General features: G+C 44.3%; 1 protein-coding gene across 4 annotated transcripts in view; it reads right to left on the bottom strand.

Moving 5' to 3' along the window:
• The window catches only part of RGS7 (regulator of G protein signaling 7), a 2,057,596-nt gene that overhangs the window by 604,238 nt on the left and 1,433,589 nt on the right, over positions 1-19,769 (bottom strand). The window lies entirely within an intron of this gene.

Raw genomic sequence — 19,769 nt, forward strand, 5'->3', positions numbered from 1 at the left:
GGGTGCCATGGAAAGAGAGAAGGGACTGCCTGTTTTTGTTTACTGTTTTCTATTTTTTTCAATGGCTGCCATGGAAAGGGAAAACAGACTTTGTTTTCCCTTCCCCGGTGGGCACTTTTTTTACATTTATTTTTCTGTTCTGAAACGCCAGAGCGTTTTGGAACAGAAAAAAAGACTATAGTAATAGGCCCCTCACCCTGTAACTATGGGCCCCGTGGGTGAGGGGGATTACCTGAAGTCGTAATGCCCCCCCTACTCAGGGCCTATTGCTTACATAAATATACCAGTGAAATGCCTGACCAGAGTCAGTGTCCTTCTTCTGACCTACCACAATACATAGAATAGATAAATCAATGTTCACTGTTCGAAAATGATAGCATCGTTTTCCTAAACACATTCCTGTAGATCATAATTAAGGTTCTTGACTTTCTGCCTGTATTTATCCAAATTAATTTTTTAGACTTGTCTGCATTTATTCAAAGCTTTTTCAATGCCTGTCTGGGAAACTCATAGGGCTGGATTCTTTCACATCAAGTGAAGATCCGTTTTCAACTTAAAAAACACACTCCTTATGCTGATAAAACGCACATTTCTATAGCCCTATAAACAATCAATTTCAAATAGGAACACACCACTGTTTAGCATGTCCACTGTGTTACTCTGCACACCCATTGGTTTTCAAATCATAATTGGCAAGCTAAAGATTTACACTTATTTTTCTGTTTTTCACAAATAAATACTGAAAGGAAATGTAGCGGTTTCCGTCTGTATTATTGAATAAACGGGAGCCAAAATCATAATGCAGCCTTTAATAGTGTGTATTTTACTTCCATGCATATGTTAGTAACCCACAAACCTACAAACACCTAAAAAGGGCGGGCAGCATTCATTTAGATGTGCTCACATGAATGTTAACTTTTCTATGCAATTTTTCTCGGACCTCATTACTTGTTTCTGATATTGAAACAAATAAAAATGGATATTTGCTATTTAATAACAGAAACTAATTGTATGTAAACGTTAACTGAAAAGGGGTTTAAAATACTGACCGATAAGCGACAAGGTTGTCATAGAATAAAGAATGCTACTTAGTCATTCTATTATTTGGGATTAGAAATGTTAGAAATATATTCACTTGATGTGTGGTGAAGGTGCAGGTGCCACCTCCTAGCGAGATTATCACAGGCGGGCCAACTTCAGTTGTGCAAATAAACTATCCAAGTTCCTTTATCCTGTTGTGGTGATGTCCCCAGCATAAGGATAGGCGACCACTTTTACATTGATTTTTCTTCATAAGACACCCTATTTCTTGTCCATTAATTGTGGAGTGCCAGTGTATTGTAAGGAATACAATTTTAGGATTTTCCATTTAGTGAAAAGAGCAAAATATTAACAAATATCTCAACACTCTCTCATGTCCCCTATCGATGAAGCAGTAGAATCTCTAAGCAGGACAGACTACCATCTTTAAATGGGGTCCTCTTAAAGAAGAAGTAACCTAGTGAAGAGAGGATCTATGAAATTTCGAGCCATCTTACAACAAACTCAACTCAATTCAGCCATTTCTATGAAAATCATTGCAATTAAATGTTTTACGAAGGCAATTAACCTCAAGCCATCACAATGAATGTTGGGGTTTATTTGTCCTTTTTTTAAGTTGTGTCTCTTCCTTGTTTATTAAAAAAGCAAGGAATCCCCTTTTTCTGACTTTTTGTGCTACAAACTGTGCCTCCTCATTACTTCACTGTTCTTTGTTGTTTCTATTTATTATTTATTTTTTGGTGTTCTCTCTTTGTATCGACTAGTCTCCTTACTGTTTCTTATTTAAATGTTTCCATTTTATAATTCAGATGATTCTTTTTTACCTATTGAGTTAACATTTCTGTGAGTTTTACATTTAATTCAATGGGTGCAATTTCGATGAGATGCCCTTGCACTGAAATGGGTGTTCATTAAATGTGTTGCATCAAAATGGCTTTCATTACTGCAGCGCTCGTGAGCTAGTGGCCAAGATTGCCACCTAGCCTTTGGCTCCGAATGAGACGGGAAGGGATTTGTGACACAGACTGCATGGTCCTGAAAGCTCCATACCAGAGGAATAGCTGAGGCTGACCAAAGGTAATTCCCCGATCCAGTCCCTGATGTGCACACTGATATGAAAGCATCACAGCGAACACTGAACACCCCACCATTCCCTGAGGGTGGGTTGTGATCCTAGTGAGGACGCTGGTGGGGCAGACTTTTGTCAGCCTGCACCATACCTTCCTCCTAGCTTATACCAGCTTGGCTGCTGGGGGCACTAATCTCCGTACGGATCCATCCTCTGGGCCACGCATTGGCGCAGGAGCCGTGCATATGTCACCGGAAGCCACATTGTCCCCTGAGGGTGGTGGGCGAGCCTGGTGTGGCTACGGGTGGTGACACGCTTTTGCTGGTCTATGATGCTGTTCCCCTCGTCTCAATCACTACAAGCTCTGATTACAGTTAAGCGTAACCTCCACATAGAGGTTGTGAGTGGCTGGGGAGCCTCCTGAGGAGTCTACCTGGAGTCATGCATCAGCACAGGTTAGGCCCTTTGGAGGGGGAAGAGGGACGATACTTGGGTAACATGACCCCCGCTATTCTGGGCCCCCGAGTTATGCCCTGTTTTGTGCTCTCCCCCGCACCCTTCCTGTGGGACAAACCATTGATTGCGGCGCAGAACTGTGGCTGGAGCTACGTGGAGGCCCACTCTATGATAGCCAGCATAATTGTCTGACTTCTGTGGACCGTGATATTGGACGTGGGTGTGTCTGAGGCCCAAGAAGGAATACTCCTATCCCAACTGGTGAGTACCATATTCGACTACTAGGAAACTGCCCTGGGCATGGCTCTGTGACTGCTCAACTTCTCATAGCCAAGTTTAACAAGAAACAATCAAAATGGACCTTGATGTATAAAGACCTACGTCAGGGTTGTCATTTGGGGTTGCAGCTGTCACCCCTGAGTTCCCCCTTGCTACCCCTGTAATCTCCCTTGCTACTCCTAAATGAAAGCTCCTTGGCTGTGGCCAGCACCATGTGGCTCTTTGTTTCTGGAGTGGCTGGCTTTCTTGTTCAGGACGCTTTAAGAGGAGGTTCCACAAGTATAACACTTTGTGCAGTGACCCTAAATAAGAAAGAATAGGAATAACAAATAATTTGTCTTTCTGGAATTCTATACAATAATTGCTAGACTCACTACATGGTTATTTCAGACACACTCCAGGGGTGAGTCACTGATTTAGTCTGTTCTTTAACACCTCAAATTCACAATGCAGACAACAACTTCCAAAAAACATTTAGAGTAAAATAAGCATCCACTTCAGACTATGCATTTTGCTTTTTGCAAGTTGCAGTTATAGCAGGTTTGTTTCTGTAATTTTCTCTGTTACGATCATCACAAGACATTCCATCTCGGTGTCCTCAGTCACTTCACAAAATCCTTGTGCCTAAAAGCCTTTGCACATTGTAGACATGTTTAACCATAGCACATAAAGTGGCCCTTGATTTCATTGTGCCACAATTAATGATTTGTTTTAATGTGTCTATCTTTCCTATCACCCTAGCATGCTGTTCAGGATGTTTGTATGCATGTATGCGGTAGAGCGCACAGAGAACGGGATGCCGTGTGAGTGTGCTGCTTTCCCTGCGGTGCTCTACATTCTTTAATACACAGTTATGAAACCCGCAATGGTATGCATTTTTCCAGCTTCTGAAGCCTGAAAAGGAGATTGACGCAGGCTTGACATGTGGCCAACATTGCACCAGACCTGCAGATGAACTGGCCTGCTGTTAAATCTCAGTTAACAGTTTAATGGTATCCACTAGAGAGTGTAATTTGCTTTCTGACTTTGAGGCCATTTAGACATGTAATTCCTAATTTTACTATAGCTGGTAAGATAGCACAGTGGGTTGAGCACTCGCTGCTGCAATGTGTGTGTTGTCTGCAGGTTCGAATCCCAGCAAGCCAACTCATCCTTCTGCGGTCGATAAATGAGTACTAACACAGGTTGGGTGATATTGTATGTATATTTGTTCTATATAAAGCAGTTAAACCTGAGTGCTTTATAAGAATACATCCTTATCAATTGGCCTTGGACCGCTGCTTGCATTCACATTAATGTGGTAATATGGGCCTATACACACTGATATTAACAATACATGTAGTGATCCATTCTTGTATGAAATGTATATAACACTTCAGTAATATCGTAACCATATTTTTTTGTATTGTACTCAGGAACAATGCTATATGATGCCACTTCCTTTTTAGTCAAGGGGTGAAAGGTTGTGTTCATCAATTCATGTGATGTCACGTCGGGATGGGGTCAAATGACATCACTTAAAGTGATGTCATCAGAGGTCAAGGGTCGTGTGATGTCACTTCCACTAACCCTGATGTTTTGGTGAAATTAGATCTCTGACCTATGTACCACACGCAGATGTACAGCTCCTACGTCTAAGATGACATTTATCACTGACTCTAATGGGATGGTAGAGTGGGATGGTAGAGGCTTAGGGAACCTCATCGGCTTACACACCACCAGCTACGCAACAGAGAGCTCAACCCAAATTGCCCATTATCCTAGTCCAGGTGTCCATTATCCTAGCCCAGATGAAATTGTGGTTTGATATGTTTAATAGCAAACTGGATAGCCTTAACTTGAAGGTTGACAAGATGCAATAAAGAATTGAGAAAGAACGTGGACACATCTCTGAGGTGGAGCATCGGAGGCGTGCCACATAATATGAATATTACAACTGGAGGTGAAGCGGAACCAAGACAAGAATGAAGACCTAGAGGTGAGATCAAGAAGAAACAATGTAAGGGTAGTGGGCCTACCCAAATATATTCCCTCAGGTAGGATGGAAACATTTATAGAGTAATGTATCAAGGAGGTCCTCTGTGACCCCCGCTACCCACACCATTTTTGGTGGAGAGAGCCCATAGAGTGGCTTACCCAACCCCCTGTCCTGGCCAAAACTCAAGTGATTGTTCAACTACTGGACAATAGAAACCAAGATGGGATCCTATGACATCCCCGTGAAAGAAGTGAATTGATGTACCAAGAAGCCAAGATCTCCATTTACCCAGACTTTACATTGTCTACCCAAAAGACTGGTCTATCAATCTGGTCAGTGAAGATTAAACTTAGGGACAAAGGGCTGAAGTAAGCAATGGTGTACCCTTCCAAACTGTGTGTCATTCACAACAACTAGACACATTTCATCACTGACCCAAAGGAAGTCATCTCTCTTCTAGATTCTCTCCCAGCTGCATGACCTGCTTGGCCCACAAAGCTGGTCTATTTCTGGGGCTAAGGAGTTCTGGATTGTCACCTATTGCCCTATAAAAGGTCACAATAAGCTGCTCAAATCTCAGTAGGAGGTGTTCCTGATCACCATAATAGATATGTTCTGGACTTATCATCACCCCTTGGTTCAATCATTGAGTAAATAAACATGGTGTTGTTTACACCATATGCTTAAGTATGGCTCTACCATTCTTTTCCTAAAATGGATGGTTTCAGAAAAGGTTCCCTGAATCAGAGTGGGGCCAGTTGGTTGAGAGGCTAGATGTTGCTCACGGGCAGTTGCTCTAGGTTTGCTGTCTGGCTTTTTTATTTTTTTACATTTATAAAGTGCTCCAGATCCTTAGGCATCAAGGCACTGTTGCAAACATGTTACGTTATGGCATAGAAACACCTCATGGTACAGGGGCTACTGCCGGAAAACAGGTACAGAAGTATTAGACAAATCCAGTAGTTACAAGAATGTTCAGAGCAGGTACATCACCGGCTGCAGAGATACAAGTCCAGTGGTTACACATAGGTTAGATGCACATGCAGCGGGGGCTGCAGAGTGTCAAGCCCAGAAGTAACACAAAGGTTAAATACGGCGCAGGCTGCAAGGATACAAAACCAGTGGTTACATGTGGGCTAAAATCAAGGCAGCGCAGGCTGTGGAGTTTCAAATCCAGTAGTTACACGTAGGTTAAGTGTAAATGCAGCGGAGGCTTCAGTGTGTCAAATCCGGTAGTTACATGTGGGTTAAAATCAAAGGCAGCGCAAGTTGCATAGTGGTAAATCCAGTGGTTACACATAGGTTAAATTATGCGGCGCGACTGCAGAGATGCAAAGCCAGAGTTTACATGCAGGCTAAGATAAAGGCAGCGCAGGCTACAGAGTGGCAAGTCCAGTGGTTGCGCATATGTTAAATACAAATGCGGCGCAGGCTGCAGAGATACAAAACCAGTGGTTACATGTAGGCTAAGATCAAGGCAGCACAGGCTACAGAGTGGCAAGTCCAGTGGTTACGCATAGGTTAAATACAAATGCGGCGCAGGCTGCAGAGATACAAAACCAGTGGTTACATGTAGGCTAAGATCACGGCAGCACAGGCTACAGAGTGGCAAGTCCAGTGGTTACGCATAGGTTAAATACAAATGCAGCGCAGGCTGCAGAGATACAAAATCAGTGGTTACATGTAGGCTAGGATCAAGGCACTGCAGGCTAGAGAGTGGCAAGTCCAGTGGCTACAGGTACATTTAAAAGCAAGTACAGCATAGGCTACGATAATGTCTGATCCAAGAGCTGAAGCAAATGGAACGTCGGCTGCAAAGCGTCATTTCTCACCCCTTCGTCTGGTGATGCTGTCTGTCTTCAACTGCCAGCTCTGCCCCCTCTGAACTCTGCCTCCTTCTTTAAGCAACGCCCATCAAGTCTTAGACCATGCCCATCATGCAAGCCACGCCCCAAATGAGCACCCCCCTCAATTTCTTCCCCCACTTAAAGCACTGCTACTGTCCCTTGTATCTCCAGTAAGGTTATGTCAGTACGATCGTCAACAGCTGATACAGCCAATAAGGATTTGCACATTCCAGGTCAGTGGCGTTGCTAGGGTAGGGCCAGGGGGGGCAGGGCCAGGTGGAGCGGGGGGGCGGGGCCAGGGGGGGCGGTCCGTTTGGCTTATGCCCATTTGCACAACTTGTCAACCATTCTTTATACGATCAGTCGATTAGCCTTATGCTTTTACAGTGGAGCAGTAGGGTGCCCTGGGCATTTGCCTGTCGTTGCCATTTCTGTGCACATCATTTGTTGAATTTGCTCCATGCATGTTGGGTTTATAAGGTCTGTTGCTTTTGGTGGAAGTTTTCACTGCATGTTGGGGGTTGGCTATGGGAGTTGGATGGGTTCAAGTTACTGTAAGTAGAACGAACGTAAAAATTAAATCATGTTACAGCACGTATTTGCCCAGAATTTACGATCATTCTAACGCAATTGTTATCAAACAATGTCCCGTACTTACTAGAATACCCCTAGGGGATACCCCAGTACCGCCCTCCTAGAAACCTGTACTTCATTTTATTTGTTTCATTAAAATTTCACAGCACAATATAAAGTTATCAAAAGCAAGCAAATAATCAACACATTAAACCACAGTTTCTTGACAGCCTCTCACTCTATACATAAAAAATGATAAACAATTAGGAAGAGCAGCATTTCCCTCTTAAACATAAACAAAGAGAGCGCATGGAAATCCACATTGAAATGACTACCCTCAATCTTCTTCTTCTTTTTTTAAAGAATTGTGTGTATAGTAATACACGTGAACTTTGCTCTTTGACCTATTGTTTCCGGCCAAGAACATTTTTTTAAACAAGTTGCATTCCATAGAAACCATATAAAGTTTACTTTCACTTGGAAAACAATAAAAAGTTTTTAAGAAGAATTTTTTAAGGAAAAGGACAACAGGAACACCAAAAGACGGAGTGACCTCTGAAGATAAAGCAATATCTGAGCAAAATTAGCCTGAATCACTATGTGGTATCCTACCCTCAACCTATGCCGGACAGAGGAGGGACATCAAGTTGTTTACATTCCATAGCCATTCCCACCCCAGGGTTCATTTGGGGGGCGCATTTGCTTCCTTTGTGCCATATTTCTGTATAAATGTGGACCACTGCAAGGCTCGCACATCATGCCCCATAGCCGTACTGTTTTCCATTTCATATATCTCTTTAACCATAGCAACCCTTTACCTTTTAGTCAGCAAGGTTTCTCTCTTCCAAGCAATCATCAAGCAGGTTTTGGTGGCCATAAAAGTAAATAGAGCCATATATGACATAGACCTCCAACCCTCTTCCCCTTCCTCCAATCCAAATAACACCAGCATAAGGTCCAATGATCGATGGATTTCATCCAATCCCATGATCCAACTCAGTCCTATTCGATCCAAGCCTGCCTCGAACCATTTTTTAAACTGCAATGGATCAAGGAGATCATTCCACACTGGTGGTGCCCAAATGTGACTCAATGCTGAAGGCCACATGGTGCCCCATCTCATGACATGTTGCCTCTCCCAAATCTCCCATTTCAAACCCAGAATACTGTTTACCCTAATTCATCTAGCTATATGTCCCTTTGGCACCCAAAGCCACTCCCTGACTGTGATGGGTCTCAACAAAAGGTTTTTCAGGTAAACCCAGAGTTTGTTTTGGTCCATTCTCAAATGGGGAGCCAACGTCCTTAATTACGCAGCCTTAGAGTAGCTATCCAAATCGGGGACCCCAATCCTCCCATTTCCGTTGGAAGAATAGGAGTATCATAGGCAATACTCTGCATCCCGCCCTGCCAAAGACAGCGCAGCATTCCGACCCGGTGCCTCTTTTGATAACAACTCCAGAACCTTAATCAGGACCATCTGGAATAGATAAAGTACCCTAGGCAGTAGATTCATTTCCAGCGCATTGACCCTCCCCTCCCAGGAAAGGGTATGCCATCCCAGCAATCCATGTCTCCAAATAATCTATAAAACAGTGGGGGAAAATTCACATTGCATTACTCCGCCATAGACCTAGTCAGCACAACCCCCAAATATTGCATGCTATCACTACGAATTGTCAACGAAGGAGGCTCGAGGTTTACATATCACTTACCGGATCTCTACCAAATGGGAAGAGGATCGACTTTCTCACATTTATTTTGAACACTGACAGGGCACCATACTGAGGAATGTTTGCAAATTCTGGAGATTTCCATATGTGAGGATTCGTCAAATGAAGTAGGACATCGTCCTCACACATCCCTAGCCTGAACTCCAAATCTCTTACCTGCATACACTCTATCTGGGGAGAATTCCTTATCTTTTACACTGGCAGTTCTAGGGAGAGAGCGATAAGCAGCAGTGACAACAAACAGCCTTGCCTCGCTCCCCATTGTATCCCAAACCGAAAAACGCCCATTAACAGCCAACCATACCTTCAGGTCCATGTACACTGCATGGATTCTGTTGAAGACCCTCCCACCAAATCCATATTTCACCAAAACTTCATATAGGATTCTCCAGTGCACCCTACTGAATGCTTTCTCTGTTACTAATGCCAACAGCACTGAATCCCTTCCTTTTCCCTTTGCCCAGTCAGATTACCTTAGCGTGTCCGCCCCTGTCTAGCCCCTTGGTTAGAATGAACCAACTTCGTCATAAATTGGTCAAATCTGGAGGCCAACATCCTAGTGAAGATCTTTGCAACAACATTAAGAAATGAAAACAGCCTTTAAGGCATACATTTCTTGCAGTCTGTTCCCTTTTTAGGGATGACTGACATTCTCGTCTGACAGAACGACAGAGGAGCCCTACCAGTATCCAAGATAAAGTTAAAGAATTTAGTAAGCTGGGGTAAAAGCATCTCCACTAAATGCTTGTACAATCCAATCACAAACCCGTCTTCCCTGGGGCCTTCCCAGCCGGGATTCTCTTTATAGCTGTAAACATCTCCTCAGGTGTGACCAGGGAATCTACCTGCAGTGCCATAGCAGGATCCAGAGTTGGTAGGGAGGTCCTACTTTAGTAATCATGTACATTCTGCAATGTTACACTCTCATCCCACCGATAAAGGTTCTCATGAAAACCTGGAAAACAGTTCACTATCTTGCCCGGAGATAAGTGGACACCCGGTCCAAATCACCTATTTCATATACTGATTGATCAACATCTCATGCCCTCAACCTAGCCAACAGCATTGAGTCCACTTTATCCACTTTTTCATAAAACCTTTGTCTTAAGAATTATAACTTCCTGGCAATGTCCCATACACCCAATAATTTCAGATTCTGCCTGAGTTCAGCAAGAGGTTCACCCGCTCCTCCGGCCTTTGATGAATCCTGTCCTCCAGAGCCCTGATTTCCCTCCTCAGATACCCAGCAATGCCCTTTCCCTCCTCTTCTTACTAGCCCTATCCCTAATCAACAGTCCCCTCCAGGTCGCCTTTGCAGCATTCCATACCATGCAGACATCCACTTGCCCTGTGTCGTTCACCCTAAAATGTTCCCCTATTTCCTTATGCAATTTTTTTGTAGATATCCCCTTACTCCAAAGCGAGTCATTTCACCGTCACATGGAGTCCCGTTTACCTAATACAGTGATTACAGGTTTCAACATTTCTAAGAGTTGGGTGCTTTTTAGCTCCTGCCTCTAGCCTACTTTTAGCTCCTTAGGCTAACTGGTACCTTACAACCATGCATATGTGACATTATATTTGAGTTTTTAAAAATGTTCATTAAAAAGAATCAGGAAACATGAAACACACATTTAAATAATGTATCATACATAATGGACAACAAGTTAAAGTAGCTTCTTTTGGTAGCTTCTGGTTCCCCTGAGGTAGCTCCTGCCTATAGGGTAATTCCGTCACCCGGGAGCTGGGTTTGCTCCTGCTCATTAAATCTTAATTCCAAACCCTGCATTACCAACTCCATAGCCACCAGGTCATGATCTGACCAATCAATCAGTGCAATTTCACAAGATTCCACTCTACCCACCATATCGTTTTCCAGGAACAAATAGTCTATCCTAGATTGTGTTCCATGTGGTGCAGAAAAGAAAGTGTAGCCCCTAACCTTTGGGTTTTTGTACCTCCATATGTCAACTAAGCCTTGTGCATCCAAGATGCTTCTAAGCTATCACATTCCCGTGGCACTACCCCTTGGCCACACTCCCACAGGGTCAACCAATCCCACTCAAAATACACCCCGATATTGAAATCACCTCCTTTTATAATTAGGGCCTGTCCCACTGTGAGGATAAAGTCGGGGCACTCCTAAAAAAATCTGCCTGTCCTTGATTTGGGCAATATACTGCTGCTACAGTCATACCAACTGCGTCAAATTGGATTCTAACTCAGAGGAGTATAAGGATGAGTAGGGGTAAAATGTCCCCCTCAGCCCTCACACTTCTACAAACCAAAACACAAAGCAATCATAAAGATAAAACAGGCACAACCAAGAGATATACCTACTTTGCTTTTTGTGGTAGTGCAGCTGAGGGAAGGTTATATACTCTCAAGAGGGGTGTGAAGGTGAACCAGTACCGACCCAAGCAACACAGTATCACAGTCCAACATAAAGCAATCAAGATTCAATTAAAATACAAACACTTCAATAAAAAACTTCATCTGCACGTAGAACAGAAAGAGATTACTATACCAAAACCCACCCCAAAGGAAAGACTGAGAAGATGCAACAAACTGAAGAAAGTAGCACTTTGAGTGTGGTTCGAGCAGTGATAGGTAAAGTACTTCCATAAAAAGGATATCTTGTAGAAAACAGGAGCATTCATAACCTAACCAGTCTCTAGCATCTCAGCAGACCATGGTGGCAGTTCAGGGTCAACAGTACCTGGATTCAATTCTTGGTGGGCTTACGCATCAGACCCGGTGTGGAACGAGAATGTGGGCTGATCAGGCTCAGTTTGGACACGTTGGATTTTGGAGGCCCTGGCGCAAGCAAGCAGGAATAAACTAGGGTCGAATGCGGGTGGTCTGTGTAGTTGAACAGCAACGGTTCAAGTGATGCAGGTCAGGGTGGTCCAAAAAATGCTTTGCAGTTGGCCAGGCTGAGTCAGGCATTAACCACTGCGAGAGTCAGTAAGTGACCCTGCAGCAGTTCACGTCAGCAGGTGATGGTTGTTGAATCGGGGATCAAGGGTGCATTGATGTACAATCAATGAGGTGGCAGTTCTTGGGCTAGCTGGGCCAAGACATGTTTGTAACACCCGGTTAGAGTCCACGAGTGACCCTCCAGAGATTCGTTCAGGTCCCGTCATTGAACAGGCATTTCGGGGCTAGAATATTTTGGCTGGTTGGAAGAATGCAGACACCAGCCCAGCACCTTTCCCTCTGTTGAAGATGCGAGAAACATGGAGCAACCAATTTGGTGTGATAGTACAGGAAGCTTTGGCCTGCCTGTCCCTCCGGCTGCTGTGAGGCCTTCACAAAGGAGGTTAGGGGATGATGCTCCAGTTCAGGGTCTGCTCTTCTGGCACAGAAGATCATTGCAGAGTGGTGGGTGCTGGTCCACAGCACTGGTCACTCCGGATGTTTCCTAGGAGTGGTTAGGAGACAGATCTTCCTTCTGTCTTGGGCAGCTCGTTCACCTCAGGCTGAGGGCTTTGGACAGTGCAATTGTCCCAAAGGAAGTCTATATGAGAATGTTCACAACATCCCTTCCTCCTTAAAGGGTCCTTGAGGAACTGAGGAAATGTTGCTGAAGGGGTGCGAAACCCCTTCTTTTAAAAGCAGAATTCACCATGTGAATGGTCTAAGGCTATCCTGCTTTAGTGAACCAATCCCTTCTTCTGGCTGGAGTGGACTCTGCCCTGTTGATGTGCTTTGTTCCAGAGGAAGTGAAGGAGCCAGGAAAGGGAGAGACAGCAAGAAAAAAGATGGTGGAAGGCATCTTCCAGTGTCCAGAGCACTGCTGCCTCTCCTACTTCTGCCCTCTTCCCTCCTACTGATAACAAATACCCTTAGACATGCAGCACCTTCATGAGAGGCTACCCCTCATAAAAGGGGTGTGCTCCTTCCTTTGATACCTGGGCCCAGATCAGCTGCATGCTGTGTGGCTGTCTCTGGGGGAAGGGTTTACTGGCTCTCACAAAGAGAATCAAAGATGCTGGGTCCTCAGGGTTCCTGTCCTGCCATTTGGCAATATCTGCCTGTCTGACCCCAATACACATTCCCTTACACAGCAGAGCTGACTCACAGGAACTAACTCATGTGTGATATCAATAGGGATGTGACGGCCATGATCATAACTAGTGCCATGCATTATGACTAAACTCAGGCATAGCTTATTCTTAGATATTACCCTGCGACCAGCAAGGGGTACTCATGATCATGTAGTTTGGGTATAGGGGGCATATCTTAAATGTTGCCCATGTGCTGCATTGACTTTGCTGTTGGTTCAGCAGTAGAGTGTGAATCATGTGACCATGGGACCTGCTCTGCGCCACAAGCAGAGCAGCGGCTGCAGATAAGGCTCCTGATACAACAGGGCACAGGCCCACTATGCTTTTGTGATGGAGTTGTGACAAAGGGTGATTTGATTAGCAGATTACCCCTCTGGAGAAAGAATCACCCGCATCATTTTAGATATGAATAAAAATAAAATAAAACAGGGCTTTGCACCCTTGCCAGATGGCAACTCCTCACACAGATCGCCCCATCCCCAAAACACCCTGCATCACCAAGATACAACCCTCCATGGCAATATTTAGTTGGGGGACTGCGACCAGCAACTTTTTATGGAAGAAGATTGCCACTCCACTTCTTTGCGATTTCCCAGATGACCAAAATGTTTGCCCAACCTGTGTGCACAGAATACATATTTCCTCCTCTGTTTGGAGCCTAGCTTTCTGCAACATTAGTATGTCAAGCCCTAATCTCCGAAATTCCCTGGATCGCTTGGTGGGAGAATTCAGTCCTTTAAAATTCAGTGTCCCCACTTTCAGATGGCTCAGCCCACCGCCCTGTATCATCCCCAAAGGCATATACATAAACATGTCACATCCCTCAAAGTAAATACATCAAAGTCTAGAGCGTCCACATAAAGTCCACCAACAATGCTCTTTTCACCATCGCCTTCTGCATACTTCCCATTACCTACCCACTTCTCCTCACTCCCATCAATGCCCCAACAATACAAACAATCAAACATACCCCCAACCTGAGATGCCCATATAGAAATGGACCACATGGTGAAACTCGCTCCTCCCCCTTTCAATCATTGCCATGAGCTCTCATGAATAAGTAACCTGACCCCCATTCCTTCATTCCCTACAGCTTTCAATCCCTGACCATGAATGCCATATCGTGTTCTCTGCATCACTTCACTGAGGAGGGGGTTCCCAATCTCTGAAATGTTTTCATGGGGTGAAGCCTCTCGGTGCATCTCCTGATATTATGTGTCTGTTTCAGGGGGTTGGCTTCCCTCCTCCTGCCCTCCTCCTGCCCCTTAATTGAGAGGCATTATAAGGCCAGTATCACCTCTTCTCCTGTCATTATTGTAAAGTCCTCTTCTTTATGATAAAAAATCTGCACAAAATGGTAGGCCCATTGGTAGTGAATCCTCTTCTCATTCTCTCAGGTTGTAAACTGTCAGCACTCTCTTCCCCAGTAATAGTGGAACTGCACCACAACCGACCCGTGCTCCTTGCTGACCCTGATCCACCCCTGTGTGCTCTATCACTGTTCATTTCCTTACCACCTTCATCAGCGAACAGTGAATTCCCTTTAGCCTGAACCTTAGCTGCCATCTCCCTGGGTGTTTCCCCTTTCTGTTCCCTAAAGCCCATGACCCTCATGCTGTTCTGCCTCTCTCTGTTCTCCAGGTCATCAATTTTCAGGAGCTCTTCCTCTTCCCTTATCTCGAGGTCTAACAGCCGGGCATCATACCGCAGTTCCAACAAATCTTAGCTAATCTGATTGTTCTCAGTACCTTTTTCTACAGATTGTCCACTCTATCTGTGTCTGTTATGGAGGATTGAAACACGGATACACTTGAATAGGTCAAAAAAATCCACTTTTGCACTCTCCTTTTCCCTGTGGCCAAAACAATTTAACACAAACACTCAATTTGCGATCCCCAAATGGGGTGACTTCTTGGTATTTTATAAAGTTCAGCAAGGTTCATAAGTCAGGACAAAATAGATTTAACATACATTTTCCTAGCAATCATACAGAATGGAAAAACACAGAAGCATAAACAATGTTTAGACCAATTGCTTGTGTATCAGAACAGGAAGTAAATCCTCCACTGTCATGAACTGGTGGACAGTGTTACAGAGGGAACAAGTGAACATTTCTAAACGAAGACAACAGGACAAATAACACAATGTTCTTTCCGAAAGCAGTGACACTGCACTGTAGATTAAAAGGTGCGTCTACACCAGGGTGTTTCAGCCGTCTTTGTGGGCTAGGTGAGCCTTGTATCTGGCACGGCCTTCATCAGGATGGGGGCTATATGAGAAGGAAGTTCGTAGAGTGCTGTGGACAGGGAGAGGGACAATGTTCAGGGGAGTGCTGGAGTAAGAGTAATTTGCACGCAAATAAATAGTTCACTGTGCCATGTGAGAAATATCATGGAGCAAAAACAGCTTACCTATGGGAAAAAAATAATAAGCCGCAGGCACTTGTATGGGAAAACGACCTCGGGTTGTAGAGGTCCGAAACTGCTCTTAATGGTAAAATGAGGGATGACATACTGAATATAGTCTCCTCGAATGCTAGCATAGTCATAGGATAATATGTGAAAGAATATACATACTCTCTGATTGAGAGAGCTTACCTCTTAATGGAGGCTGTGGTCTGTGATCTGGATTGGCCTCAGATTGTCCTAGAAGAGGACATCAGTCAACTAATTCAAAATATGCAGCTAGCTTGACAAAACTAATCGCAATGGTTGTATACCTATTACTTTCACACGCGGTGCTCACGGGCTGTGTACTGCAGACGAGGTGCTGCAGAGCTCTGTACAGATTGCTGAGTCACTCCATGAGTAGAAGACCAGGAAGCACAGCGTTGCTAATGCAGTTGCTAGGTCTCAATTCCTTTTGTATGGGCGGCCATCTTGAAATGTCTATCAGAGACGTGCCGGGCCCTAGAATCAAGTTTAAAGCAAATGCGTGTGGCGAAATCACTAAAAAAGCAATTTAGGTAGACGCCCTGATCCCTCACAAAAATGTAGTCTCATTAGGTCAACAAGTTTATGATGGTTGCCATGGTAACCATTCATAGATTGCACTAGTCACTCGTTTTGGAAAAAATAGTGGCGTGTGTCAGGAGTGGTGGCGCATCTTCGTGCGTGGTATCTGACATGTGAGGTATTTCACTTTCAGGACATATGCCATGCTACTGGCTGTCTATATGGTGTCGGTCAAACACATAGTGGAAGTCAGAAAACATCAATCCTGGCGCCGTCATCAACCAGTCAAGCAGATCTAAATTTTGGACACATATACATGATGCATGCCATACTTCTGGTTGTATGCTTGACAAATGGGTGAAGTAAAAACCATCATTGCTTGTGCCGACATACAGCAGGAGAGTAGATTTAAACATTGGACGCCTAGTATACACATTATGGCTCAGTTGAGGTTATAACACATTGGTGGTCACATGCAAAAGTTAATACATATATTTGCAGGTATATTTTCAACTATGCCGAGTCAGAGGGAATAGGCCTGTGAATGGAGCCATGAAGCAGTGGGTTAAGAGTCATGGTTGTGTGCCCTCAAATGACAGTGCAGGGTGGCGTGTGCTATGCAGATTTCATTCTATACCTCAGGACTTTACATGAAGGATTTCCATTCAAGAGAAATGTTGAGTCCTGTTTGCGCAGTGTCCAATTTATGTACCCATCGCTGTTCAAGTTGTGTCGGAATTCTGTTTATGTCTCCCCCCTGCTTAGCGGGTGTCACTTTCTGCAGGATGAACCACCTCAAATCTGTGTCTTTGTGATGTTCTTTGCTGAAATGTTCCACCAGGGGCTTATCGGCTATCATGTTCCTTATGCACGACCGATGTTCGGAAATGCGCATCTTGATGGGACGGATAGTCTTCCCTACGTAGAGTAGTCCACATGGGCATTGTATTATGTAGATCATGCCCTTTGTGTTATAGTTTGTATGGTCATTCATTGTCCATTTGATGGTCTTGTGCTCAAACAATTTTTTCTGTAATGTGAGAGGGCAAGCAACACACTTCCCACATTTAAAATGTCCCTTGAGTGGGGGTAGATTCCACAATGTATTACCTGTTCATGGTGGTAGTTCGATGAATGTATGGACCAGGGAATCCCTTAGGTTCTTATTTTTCTTGAAAGCGAAACAAGGTGTTTGGTTCAATGTGCCTGGCTGTTTTACTAAGTGCCAATTTTTCTTTATGGTCTTTTGTATCAGTTGGCTCAATGGGCCAAAAGTGGTGACACACACGAGTCTACCTAGTTCTTTCTTGGGCTTTTTCTCGAGGCAGATTTCTCTAGGGGTATGCCTCGCTCTCTTTTTAGCTTGTTTGATGGATTTCCGAGAGTAGCCTCTTTCAGTTAGACGGGCTTGTAGATCGTCCACGTGTTTCCTGTAACTCTCAATCTCGGTACAGTTCCTGTGGATCCGCAGGAACTGTCCATATGGTAGGTTGCACTTCAGGCCCATGGGATGGTAGCTTTGAAAGTGGAGTAATCTGTTGCGATCCGCCGGTTTACGGAAAATTTCCGTCTTTAGTTGGTTTCCTGTTTTATATATGTGAAGATCCAAAAAGTCGATCTGGTGATGGTCCCAGTGTATGGTGAATTAAATATGTGAGCTACGTGAATTTAGCCACTGATGGAAATCCTGCAGATCGAGAGGGGTGCCATTCCATATAATTATGACATAATCTATGTAACGTTTCCAGAGGGCAATGTTGCCTATGTAAGGGTTCTCTTCAGTAAACACATTGTTCTTCTCGTAGTTGGACATATAGAGGTTGGCAATGTCAAGGGCAAAAGTTGCCACCATGCTCACACCCTTGATTTGTTTATAAATCTGATCCTGGAAGAGGAAGAAATTCTCTGACATAGCCAATCTGGTACATTCTCGGATAAATTCTGTTGGTGTGGAATTAATGTCATCTCTGGTGTCCAAGATGTCACTTATTGCCTCGATACCTCCTGCTTGTGGGATGGAAGTATATAGAGCTTGCACATCCATGGTGGCAAGGAGGCTGTTGTTAGTTAGATTGATATCGTCAAGCAAATTTATTGTGCTAGTGGTGTCCTTTAGATATGAAGGCATCTTAGCTACAAATGGTTTTAGTAATAAATCTGTGTAAAGGGATAAGGGTTCAAGCAGTGATCTGCACGCAGAGACTATGGGTCTCCCAGGTGGTTTTTGAGTATTCTTGTGTACCTTGGGCAAGATATAAAATGCCGGGGTACGTGGGTTGGTTCTGTTCAAGAAAAGTTGTTCATCTTCGCATATCCATCCTTGGTCGAGAGCATGTTGAGTGAGACATTTGATCTCTGCTTGCAGAGTCTTCGTAGGGTCATAATTAAGTGGTCTGTATGCTTCTGTGTCACTCAAGAGTCGCAGGCATTCGGTGTTGTAATCGGCAGTATCCCACACCACTATGCCGCCACCTTTGTCGGCAGGCTTAATGGTGATAGATTGATCTGTCTTTAGATTTCTCATAGCTGTTCTTTCTTCTTTGTACAGATTGTCTTTACTGTTTTGGTGACTATCCTCTCAAAAGCTTCAATCTCACAGGGGACCGTGCTCGGTGGTGGATAGAAAGTGGATTTCTGTTTGAAGCCTGTGGTATTTTCGGATCTTACCAGTTGTTCCTCCTGATGGTGTCTCTAGTAGTAGGCAGGTAGACTTCAAAAAAATGCTTCAGGCTTATATTCCTGTAGAATCTCCGGAGTTCCAACTTGGTTTCAAATGGTTGAGCTTTTTGGGCTGGTACAAAAGAAAGTCCTTTGCCAAGGAGTCTGAGTTCAGGTGGGGTCATTACACGTTCGGATAAAATGAAGACTGGTATCCCATGGCTGGTCCTTGGTTCTGGTACCATTGGGGCATCTGCATGCATTGCCCTGATGGTGTGGGCCTCCTTTTGGGTCTGCCTCTCTGGCAGCCCCTGGGAAAAAAAGGTTGGGGTAGTTGCTGGCCAGGGGGGCCCGTCAAACTTGAGGTGCTTCCGCTACCGCTCGAGGAGGTGCCGGAGAAATTGACTCCTCTATTTCTCCGGTTGTAGCCTTGGCTGATCTGCAAGTCGGTGTAGTATGTGGCTCTCAAGTACGGATATGTCCTCTCCTCCGAGTAGTTTGTCAAATCCTTCTTGAATTTATCCACTTTTCTATCCAGTGTGAGGTTTTTGAATTTGGCAATTTGTCTAGTTTTTCTTTGGCTTCTTGTATGGATTTATCTTCGAGGAACTTCTTCTCGAGCTCCAGGAGTTCGGTACCTTGTTTGTCGCACTCTTCTTTTGCCGTGTCAATGACTAAAATTAGCCAATCATGGCTACATTTGTTGCCAACCCCACTAAAGTTCTTTGTAAATTTGGGATTGTCAGTGAAGACTCTAGGGACATTGCGTACTTGTAGTCCTTCTGGAATTATTCCAGCTTTTAGATACTCTAGCATAAATTTGCCATGAGGTTCTGTGCGTATTATCTTCTTCTTTTTTTGATTAAGTATCTCTAATTGGTCTTCGGTCAATCCCCTGGTTATAACACCCTCGTCGTTATGAAGCGTATATGTCGTTCCAAAGAGTTGCTTGAAATAGTCATCAGTATACGATACTATGTGAACTTTATCCATGTGGATTCTTTTCGTGAGGGTAGTTGCAAATCCGCTGCCCCAGCGGGCGGCGGAATGTTGCCCACAGCCACAGGCTGTCCCTCTCCCTGTCTACAGCACTCTACGAACTTCCTTCGCA

This window comes from Ambystoma mexicanum, chromosome 4q (genome assembly GCF_040938575.1).
Source record: "Ambystoma mexicanum isolate Mex_15411 chromosome 4q, UKY_AmexF1_1, whole genome shotgun sequence".
NCBI lineage: Eukaryota > Metazoa > Chordata > Amphibia > Caudata > Ambystomatidae > Ambystoma > Ambystoma mexicanum.